Source organism: Diospyros lotus, chromosome 2, assembly GCF_014633365.1.
Source record: "Diospyros lotus cultivar Yz01 chromosome 2, ASM1463336v1, whole genome shotgun sequence".
NCBI classification, from domain to species: Eukaryota; Viridiplantae; Streptophyta; class Magnoliopsida; order Ericales; family Ebenaceae; genus Diospyros; species Diospyros lotus.
In genome coordinates this window covers 11,561,949-11,573,239 of record NC_068339.1, presented here as the reverse complement: position 1 = coordinate 11,573,239, position 11,291 = coordinate 11,561,949, and the positions used below count along the sequence as shown (strand labels likewise).

Genomic DNA, 11,291 nt, shown 5'->3' with positions numbered 1-11,291 from the left:
GTTTGTGTTTGAGAGAGAATTGGTAATGATATGGAATTGAATGATTAGTAAATGAGTGAAATGAAAATAAAATAAATTGTAAGAAAATGTGATGAGAAGCAACAGAAGTAGAATTGGAATTGGATAGGATAAGCACTTTTACTCTCATTTTTATCTAATTTCCTCCAATTTGAGAAGATTAAATCTCTTTTTATTCCATTGCTATAAGTCCTCTCAAACAGTTTTCATTCTTTACCATTCTATTCAATTTCATTACTTTCCACTCTCTTCCAAATACACCAATGGAGTGGCTTATGTGGCTATCATCATTTTATAATAAGTTTAAAAATAAAAGTTAAAGCATTTTCATGTCTATTATTGTGAATATTTTATAATATCACCACCTCGTATGAGTTATCTCTTGTATTGACATTTGAAATCTTAAATTTGAGTTATATAAATTAAAAAATGAAATGAATTATAAAAATAAATATATTTTTAAAAAATATATTAAATGATCAATTATTGAGATCATATTTGGGGGGGGGGGGGGGAATTTTTTTCCCTTATTAACAAGAAAAAGAAGATGCTGTGATGAGGCTTAAATGGAGTCGTTACTTTGGTTGAAATCTAAGAACTCTCAATTCAAGATTTTAAATTTTTCGGGATTGTTCAAATATTTTAATCCCATATAAATTCAGACAGAATATTAAAAATTATCTAATTACCATAAAATGAGTTGGTGAGCTCTGACCCCACTTCCTTGCGTCGTCTCTGCAGCCACAGCCTCCCTCTCCTGGTTGTTGGGCCTTCTACTCCCTCATTGATAGCAACGATGGCTGCAACGACTGCCCAGTTCTCTCCCCTCTACTCTTGTGAGCTTAGGTTATAATAATCTTAACGGATTGAAATTTTCAACTCAAATTTTATGATTAGACATACTCCTACCATTTTACTAATTTAAAAAATTATAGTATTTATTTTTAAAAATTTAAGAAACATCGTTTTCTTTTTTATATTTTTCAATTCATAATATGAGTTCTTGGCTTTTTAATTAAAGATTCAGTCATTTTAATAAAAAATTGCAATTAAAAAATTTAAAAATATTTTTTTATAACTGAACACGCCCTAAATGTCTTCATTTAAAAAAAATAAAAATAAAATTTAAGTCTAAATTTAAAAACACACTGAAGGTTGAATACTTTTTTGATAAGCCCTCTAAAAACATCAGAGAGTCCTTTCATGATTCAAAATGCACAACCTTTCATGATTCAAAAGCTTAAAAAATTTTAATGGGATTTCTAAAACGAAACAAGAATTAGTTCATTGAGAATAAATGGCACGTCTGGAAATTCAAATTTGTACTTCCATAAACATTCAACGACAGAAAGGTTTCATATATAGCAGCATAACTGCAATCAATAATTGCAACCCTCCAAACGTTACCTATAAGTGGCAATCAAAACCATATCATTACATGAAAAGGATTGGCAATGCCAATGAAACAGCAAGAGCAGGGGGAAGAGAATTTATTCATGATTGGAAATGGGAATGTAATCCAGGAAACACTAATTCATCTATCAATCAAACCGGTTTCAGTCTTTCCAGAAAATGTACAAAAGGTAAACATAAAACAATGACACTATTCACTTTGCCTAGGATTCAAAGATAAAAACAAGGAAGGGTTATAACTAAAGCCAAACTTTACAACCACAGTACCAAACCGTCAAAGGCCCTATTCGTTACATGTATTCATTATGACCGCTACAAAATTGTGGGTAAGGACTCTTCTTGCCACAAAATTTCAATGTTACATAGCCGTATCATTAACCCACGAGCAAAGCAAACACCTGGATAAGGTCATAAAAATTATAGGCTTCCGTCAAAACCAAATGCGAGGAGGGGGTTCAATGTTATATGCACCACTAACTAAAAGAAAAAGAAATTTGTGTGATTAATACCCGAAGTATAACCAATCAAGCCAAAAAGAACAAAAAAAAAGCACCCAAAGTATATCCTTGAAACTAAAATAAGGCAGCAGCACATTAGCACAAAGCCCACTAAACCAATCAAATTAGGGTAATCATATTGGGAGTAAAACATTCAACTAACATGCTGACGGATGTGGCCCCAGAACTTCTAGTGAGCGTGAGCCCAAGGATGCATTATGCAGTACTACAAGTTTTCCCCCCATCTGCATTATCCAGTGCAAACAAAGATATATTCATAAGGAATATTAAAATTCATACTTGAAATCAGTTTTAGAAGGCATCAGACCTCCCAACTTATAATCTGATCAATAAACTCAATTGTGGAGAAATGTGGTTGTTCGAGAGTCCTAGGATTCTAAGGAGTCTTTCCGAGAGAAAGAATATGAAACAAAAGAGGAGACTAATGAAGATATGGGCCTCGGTTATGGGCTGCTGCATCAAGATAGAGAAGAAGAACTGAAGGGATAAACTTCCTAAAAATCAGGAGAAATTGTAGAAATAGGATTTTGTACATAATCTTGCAAATAACTTCAAATAATTGTATATTCTATCTGCTAGATGTTAGGAAGAGATAACATTATCAGCTAGAACTTAGGAGGAGATAGTATAGGAATGCTGTATATACTATTCCTTTCTCGGAAATTCAAGTAAGGAGTTTGATTTCCACAAACTCAGTTGTTAGTTTCAGGTTTCATTCCATAGGACCCGATTCTGTTCAGTGGTAACTACTGTCAAGACTGTTACTGATTCCAAAAAACTAAGAAATAAGATTCTCCCTCACAAATACAAGTCAGTGGCTTCCATGAATCACAAAAATGCTTTAGTGATTAGTTGCTACTGGGGTTCATCAACAGGATTGAACTATTATACTCACTTCCTATTTGATTCATTGATATTGTTAGAAATTAGTAAATAAGATAGCGGTTACAATTGTGATCCGAAATTTAAATTTGATTGAAATTGATACTCCTAATTTGACCGTAATTATGACTTCAAATTTGACTGTGATTAGAATGTTGTTAAATTCGATTTTAAATGGGATTTATCTCATCTGAAAAATATTCTCATGAATCATCTTTTGATCAAGATATGATTTCTTGTGTACAATGTACATTTATAGATGATTTTAAGTCTATAAATAGGTGTCTAATACTTTGGAATTAGTTACAACTATATCACTTTTGTTGTAGCAATATTTGTTTAGTGATATTTTGGGTGTGACAATATCACTTTTGTACCAACAATACTTACTTAATGATATTTTGTTCTTTCTCTCGATTTGGGTTTTTCACATAAAATTTAGTGTTCTTGTGTGATCAATTGGTTTGATTGTAGTTTGTTGTTGATCCAATTTCGTAACAAAGTGGTATCAGAGCCGTTGGATCAAACCGTCAACGTTTAGCAAATTTCAGTTGTTTAATCTGCACATCTTCGTCATCTTTCAGTCAGAACATAAGTTACCCAGTTGCTGTCGCCACCATAGTTTGACCATTGTTGTAGTCGTTCGACTCCTCAATCGTCTCCAATCACAGCCTTTGGAGGTTGTGAAGGACCATCAACGACTACTTTTGTTTTCCCTTTTGTTTAATCGTTTTCGAAGCCACCGATCGACGCCGAACTCGGACTTGCAATTGCTTTCTTTGTTAAATCCGACAACACCAGACGACTCTCATCACCTTGCAGTCGACTTGCTTCAGTCGCCTCCCTCCTGCAACGCGACAACCATCCACGACGTTTCAGCTTCTTTGTTGGCGCTGTTCTCCTCGTCGATCATCGGCCAGCCTTCGTCGTCTTGCTCTACTCTCGTCGGCCATCGGCCTTCCTTATTGTTTATCGTCCATCAATACAGCTGCCATCGCTAATTAGGTTTCCCCCATTGTAGAAAACTTCAAGGTTCTAAGCACACCCAGATCTGGGATGACCCAACCCGCCAAGATCCAACTCGCTTCAGATCCGGTCAGCTAGATTAATAGATTCAAATTTGTTTTTTTTTTTTTTTTGGTCCAGATTTGGCCCAAATCCAGGTATTTTGGTCCGTTTCAATTGGGATTTTAATTATCGATCGTTTGACATTATTTGAGATTATTTGATCTTCATATTGACTACCTTGAAGTATGATATTCCATTATTGGATTGGTATATTTGATTATCACTATGGCATGTTAAAATGCGTACAATTTTGACATAGATGGATTTAAATGAAGATGGAGTTATTGAGGCAGATTTACATTCTGAATGTGGAGTTATGAAAGGGGATTTGCATTGGTAAATGTGGGGTTATTAAGATCAATAAAAATATGTTAGAGGCCGATCTCATTAGTTATGCTATAAGTGCGGCTGAATATATCTACTATAAAAAATTGTGGATTTGGGTGGTATTTCCCGTAGTGCAGTTTTGATTGGTATCTATTAGGAGATTAACTATGGACTATGGGCAGAAAGAACAAAATATCACCAAACAAATAATTGTTGATACAAAAGTGATATTGCTACACCCAAAATATCACCAAGCAAATATTACTGCAACAAAAGTGATATAACTGCAACTAATTCCAGAGTATTGGACACCTATTTATAAACCTAAAATCATCTATAAATATACACAGGAAACCATATCCTAATTAGAAGATTTATGAAGATATTCCTCCAGATGACATAAATCTCACTAAAAATCGAATTTAACAATATTCTAATTATAATCAAATTCGAAATCATAATCACGGTCAGTGTTTTTAAAGGCGCAAGACACACTAAGGTGCACAAGGGTCTTGGAGCCTGAGGCGCAAGGCACAAGGCGAGACGCGAGCCTAGTGGAACTAGGCGCAAGTTAATAAAAAAAAATAAAATAAAAATATAGTTGAAGAACAAGGTATAAAATAGGTCCTAACTTCTAATAATATTTTAACAAGCATGTTGTAAAAAAAATCACTCTAAAAACCAAACATTTCTATATTTTCATCATTAGAAGCATCATCTCTAATATCTTCTTCCACATTATCTACTCCTCTTGTTGGATGATTTCTATGGTTTAGAAGTGTGACGATAGTTTCATACATTTTTTTGGTAAGTAATATACTAGACTTGAACTTGTTTTGATGACTTAATGTTGCATTCTGTTAGTGCATGCCTTGAATTTGTTCAATTCTCCCTATCCATCTTCATCTAGTTCAAATTCAGTTGGAGCATTTGAAGTAGTAGCTTTTTTTACTTATTGTCAAATTTATAGTTGAAGCAATAAATTTAAACCCCAAACAGTAAAAAATTAAATAAAGTAACAAACAGTGAAATAAAAAGCTTGGAAAACAGCTAAAAAGCTCAAGGCGCATGCCTTTGCCTAAGGTGCCTTGGGTTGAGGCACGCTTGAGGAGCGACTTTTGGTTTGCGCCTACCTAGAAGGCTTTTAGGCGCCCAGGGTGCGCCTTGCGCCTAGGAGCGCCTTTAATAACACTGATCACGGTCAAATTAGGATTTCGAATTTCAGTCAAATTTGAATTCCGAGTCACAATTCTAACAATAACTACTTACAAAAAAACTTACGCTGACAAATGAAGAACTAGGTTATGCTCAAAATATTTATTTTTTGTTGGATGCATTCTCATAAACAGCAAAGCTAACACAAGCTAAATCCAAATTTGTAACTTTTGTTAACACTTGACAGCAAATGAAGTTAGTGGTATAGATGAACATATACAGCTAATAAAAATTAAAAAAAAAAACTATTCATCATATGTTTATCAAGAATGAGAAACCCGACTGGACCATGCAGGTAAGCATTAATTCTATGATTTTTGCAGTGCTGGTCAACTCATTACAAAGTTTAAAATGTGGGAAGCTTTTAGGTTTCCAAATTATCTGTATTACTATTCACAACAGCAAAATGTATTGCTTGTCACAGTAGAAAGTGCTAGCAAATGGATCTTTCAAGAAGAAAGCATAATATAAGAATCCATAAAGACCATCTGGAGGTCAAAAGTTGGAAGATAAAAAAGAAGTTGTGTACGTGTAAGGATAATCAACGAGGTAGACTTCTAGATGGAAAAGGAAGAAGCTCGAGATTTTCTCAGATAAAACTAAGGAAATCCAAGATTATGTTGATATAGAACTATAAACTAGATAAGTTTATCCATTGTCGTAAAGTAGGAGATTTTTTAGGAATGTTTTGTATATATGTCATGCCCCAAATTTTCAGAGGTCATGACTTAATAATTAAAATAAAAACATTCTCAAATTCTCTTCAACTTCTCTTTTTTTTTTTTCCCCCATATATATATATATATATATATATATCGGCTGATTTGGGGCGGGGAGATGTGGCGTGTGCTGGTGGTGGTAAAAAGGGAAGTCGCTGGAGCTTCCAGAAGGTTTGGGAAGAAGAAAAGAAAGAAGAGAAGGAGGAGGTAGCAACCCGAGGGCTTGGTGTCTCCTCCATCTGGTCTTTAAAGTAGCTTCAGGAGCTCTAGCTAAGGCAAGTTCTATTCTCTCATTTACTTCATTCAGAAAACTTGTTCCTCATAGTTCGATATGCTTCCTTTAAAATTATGTTAAATCTTGTTCAAAAACCTAAATAGGGTTTGGTTCACGCAAATATTTGTGGCATTTTGTCTATGTTGTGGGTCTTTCATGTATGTTGTCTAAGTCGCCAGTTGAAGGAAGAGTAGACTGCCTCACCCTAGCTATCGATCGCTTGTAGTGTCTGTACGAGGTGGAGGTCGTCTGGCCCATTATGAGGTGTCGATTGCCAACGTGGAGACACGAGACTGTCGATTGTTGCTCAGGTACTTAATATAACCTATATTATAATATATATCTATCTTGAGCTAATAGAATTTTCAAGGGTGAAAGACTGAAATTCCCCAACATTATTCTTTTATGATATCAGAGCCATGTTCCTGTGGCACCGATTTTTTAATCTCCGACTACCTAAAGGAGTCTTGAGTTGAAGGAATGGCAGAAAAAGTCTCAACCAATGAGACTTCTACTGCGAATTCTCCAGCCATGAAGGATTCCAATGTTCCAACAGCCATGGATAACCATTCCCTCTAGATTACATAACACAAGTTGAATGGTACCAATTTCAGAGAATGGTTCCAATCAGTCTTGTTAGTTGTTAGAGGGAAAGGGAAGGAAGGCTACTTAATCAATACCGTTTCTAAGCCAATTGCAGAGTCAACAAGTTATGGCATATGGGAGGTTGAGAATGCCATTGTTATGGCTTGGTTGGTGAATTCAATGGAGCCAAAGATTGGAAGAACCCAACTCTTCTACAAGACAACTTGTGAGATTTGGAAGGCAGTCCAAGAAATTTATTTTGATCTAGAAAATATGGCTCAATGTTTTCAGATTAGATCTCTTATTCGAACCACTAGACAAGATACAAATTTAGTTATTGAATACTTTAATACCTTAACTGAATTGTGACAAGAGATGGACTTATTTTATGAGATCACATGGGAGTGTTCTGGTGATGGTAGAAAATATAATAAGATGGTGGAAAAGAAGAGAGTTTTTGACTTCCTACATGGCCTAAACTTAGACCTAGATGAGGTAAAAGGCAGGTTGTTAGGGACAAAACCCTTTCCATTCATAAGAGAGGTGTTTGCAGAAGTCAAGCGAGAAGAAAGTCGGAAGAAAGTGATGTTCTCAGGTTCAAGGCACTCCAGCAATGAGGCATATTCCCCAGCCTCAGCCCTCAATAGCTTCCAAGGAAAACCATCTATTTTAGCTAAAGGAGAGACTCCAAAAGAAAAACAGTGTGTGACCACTGCAATCAGCCTTATCATACTAGAGAAACATGCTGGAAAATTCATGGAAGGCTAGCCAATTGGAAACCAAGGAATCAAAGGAGGGGAGGACAATCAACTTACATGATTGAAGCAGAAAAAGGGGGTTCCACAAATTTCAGTTTAACAACAAATCAGCTGGAGGCCTTAGAGCACTTGTTAAGTCAAACAAAGGTGACTAAATCTGAAAATTCAGAAAACCCTAATCCAATAGTGTCCGTGGCAAGGACAGGTAATGATACATACTCTCAAATCTCTCAAAAGTTTCCTACAAGTTGCTGAATCATAGATACGGGGGCCTCAAATCATATGACAGGTTCTCTAAACATGTTATCTGATTATGAACCTTGTGATCAGAATATTAATGTTGTTATGGCTGATGGAACCATATCCTTAGCAAAAGGAAAAGGACCAGCAAGTGTTGAGGGTTTATCTCTTAAATTTGACCTTTATGTACCAGATTTAAAATGCAATTTGCTTTTAGTTAGTAAGCTAACTAATGACAAAGACTGCATGGTGACATTTTTCCAATCTTATTGTGTTTTTCAAGACCTATCCTCAGGGAAGAAGATTGGCAGTGCTGAGATGAAAGGGGGACTCTATCAGACACCAAGACATGATTATTCTTCTACTTTTAGGTCACTTATTCAATCTTCCTCATCTACTGTTTAAGATTCAGATTTATTGTTATGGCATCAACGCTTAGGACATCAAAGTTTTGATTCTCTTAGACTTTTGTATCCTTCTTTTTCTAGTAATAAAATTCGAGATTTTATTTGTGAGCATTGCATTCTTGCAAAACAGACCAAGAGCCCTCATCCTAACCATGTCTATACTCCCTCAAAACCTTTCCATCTAGTTCATAGTGATATTTGGGGGCCATCTAGAACCCCAAACCTCACTAACACCCGATGGTTTATCACTTTTATCGATGATCTGTTGTAATCACTTGTATTAGATTAGCCTTGGTTATCTCGGGAGGGTTTCTTATGCTATTAGCATTTGTATATCACTTGTGTTATTCTAGAAGGATTGTTTCTAGAAGGGTTAGTTAGCAGTTTTAAGTCCAGTTAGTTGGTTGTAACTACCGGTTTAGTTAGCTTTCTGTTTTTACCACCTCTATGTTGTATTAGTTGGTTGTAACTACTGGTTTAGTTAGCTTTCTGTTTTTACCACCTCTATGTTGTATAAATAGAGGTCGGGTGTGAGGCTTTCATTAGAGCATTGTACTGTCTTGGGATGAGAAGGTGAGAGGAGTATGCGCAGGGTTTTACTTGAGATCTAAGAGGGTATATCTTTGTATTCTTGAGTAGGTGTGCTCTCAACAATCCTGGGTATAAGGCTGAGGAGAGTTAAAGTGCATGTAATCCTTGGGTTTCATTCAAGATAGTGAAGATAAGTGCCTCAGGCAGTCTAGATGTAGGTCTTGTTAAAAGACCGAACCAGGATAAATGTGTTCGTATTCTTGTGTTCATGTTATGATCTTATTTTTCTGTGTTTTCATTAATTCTTGTTTGTGGCAAAGAGATAAGTGATTCTGAGAGAGATTTGTTGTGAGTGAAAGTGTCATCGAGATAGAGGGAGCTGTGTGATTATTCCGACAAATCATACAAGGATATGCTGGGTATTCCTAATGAAAGACAAATCTGAAACTTGCTTTGTATTCAAAAAGTTTCATCAAATGGTTAAAAATGTCTTCCAAACCTCAATTCATGTATTGAGAACCGATAATAGTTGAGAATACTTCTCTAATGAATTCAACAAATACCTAACTGAGCATGGAATCATTCACCAAAGCTCATGTCCTTATAGACCACAACAAAATGGGATAGCTAAAAGAAAGAATCACCACCTTCTTGAGACAAAAAGAGCCCTAATGTTCACTTATTCAATTCCAAATTCTTATTGGGGAGAAGATGTTTTGACAGTTGCATATCTCATTAACAGGCTTCCCTAAAAAATCCTAAAGTTTAGGACGACTCTAGATGTTCTTCTTGAAGACCTCCCTCATTATACTCGAGTCCTAAACTCTCTTGCTCCTCAAGTGTTTGGATGCATTGTTTTTGTTCGTAATATTCAACCAACACTGTCCAAGCTAGATCCCAAATCTCTCAAATACATATTCGTGGGGTACTCTCCTAACCAACAAGGGTATAAATGTTACAATTCTAGTACCCGAAAGTTTATTGTTTCCTATGATGTCTCATTCATTGAGAATCAACCATTTTTTCATGACCATTCTCAGTAACCAACGAGGGTATAAATGTTACAATCCTAGTACCTAAAAGTTTATTGTTTCCCACGATGTCTCATTCATTGAGAATCAACCATTTTTTCATGACCATTCTCAGCAAGAAAACCTCACTGAAACAACAACCCATTGGAATCCATGGATGCCTATTCCAGACTGCTATACTTCCTTACCTATACCTATTCTTGATAGTGAGCCATCCCAACCTATATTTGAACCTTGTCAAGCTCTTATTTCTCTAGCTCAAACCCATCAAGGGGGAGAGAATAAGGAACACCAAAATCAGGAGGATAATCAGATTCAAAGCAAACCACCATTGATGGTTTACTCAAGAAGAACCCATTACCCTCAGCCATCCATTCTATCTGAACCAAGGATAAGTCCAAAAAGAACTACTGGAAAAGATGCTGAGGATGTTAACAGGGAAGATGAGAAGAGGGAGGAAGCAAAAGTATGATCTGGATATTCCTATTGCTCTAAGAAAAGGGGTCAGATCTTGCATTGAACACCCTATTTCCAATTTTCTGGGATACTCCAAACTGTCCCCTCAGTTCAGAGCCTTCACAGTCAGTATTGATAATGTGATTATTCCTAAGAATATCTATCATGCATTACAGGAGGGGAAATGGAGAATAGCCATCATGGAGGAGATGCAAGCCCTGGAAAAAAATGACACATGGGAGATAGTGAGGCTACCCAATGGAAAGAACATAGCTGGCAGCAAGTGGATGTTCACAGTTAAGTATAAATCAGATGGGAAGATTAATAGATACAAGGCAAGACTTGTAGCTCAACGTTTTACTCAAACTCCAGGCCTTGACTATGAGGAAACATTGGCACTACTGGTTAAACTTAACTCTATTCGGGTGATATTGTCATTAGCAGTCAATTTGGATTGGAAACTTCATCAATTAGACATAAAGAATGCTTTCTTAAATGGTGAGTTAGAAAAAGAAATTTACATGAGGATACCCCCTAGTTTTGAAAGAGAAGACACAAGAGGGAAAGTTTGTAGGCTGAAAAAATCATTATATGGCCTTAAGCAATCCCCTGCGGCATGGTTTAAGAGGTTTAGTGATACACTACACTAGCTTGGATATAAGCAAGGGCAAGCTAATCACACCCTCTTTACCAAGACAGATTTTGATGGAAAGAAAACTATTCTTATAGTCTATGTAGATAACATAATTATCATTGGAGATAACACTCAAGAGATTGGAAAATTAAAGCATCAGCTGAGGGAAGCATTTGAAGTCAAGGATTTGGGAGATTGGAGATATTTTTGGGGCT

At 35.9% G+C, this 11,291-nt stretch overlaps 1 protein-coding gene across 3 annotated transcripts in view; it reads right to left on the bottom strand.

Annotated features, from left to right (window-relative positions):
• Positions 1 to 1,479: 1,479 nt before the first annotated feature.
• LOC127795604 (vacuolar protein sorting-associated protein 54, chloroplastic) overlaps positions 1,480 to 11,291 on the bottom strand; it is a 74,565-nt gene continuing 64,753 nt past the window's right edge. For all 3 annotated transcript variants that reach the window (XM_052327385.1, XM_052327383.1, XM_052327384.1), the window contains one exon: positions 1,480 to 1,829. The gene's annotated coding sequence lies outside the window, so the exon portion shown is untranslated. The remainder of the gene's footprint in view (positions 1,830 to 11,291) is intronic.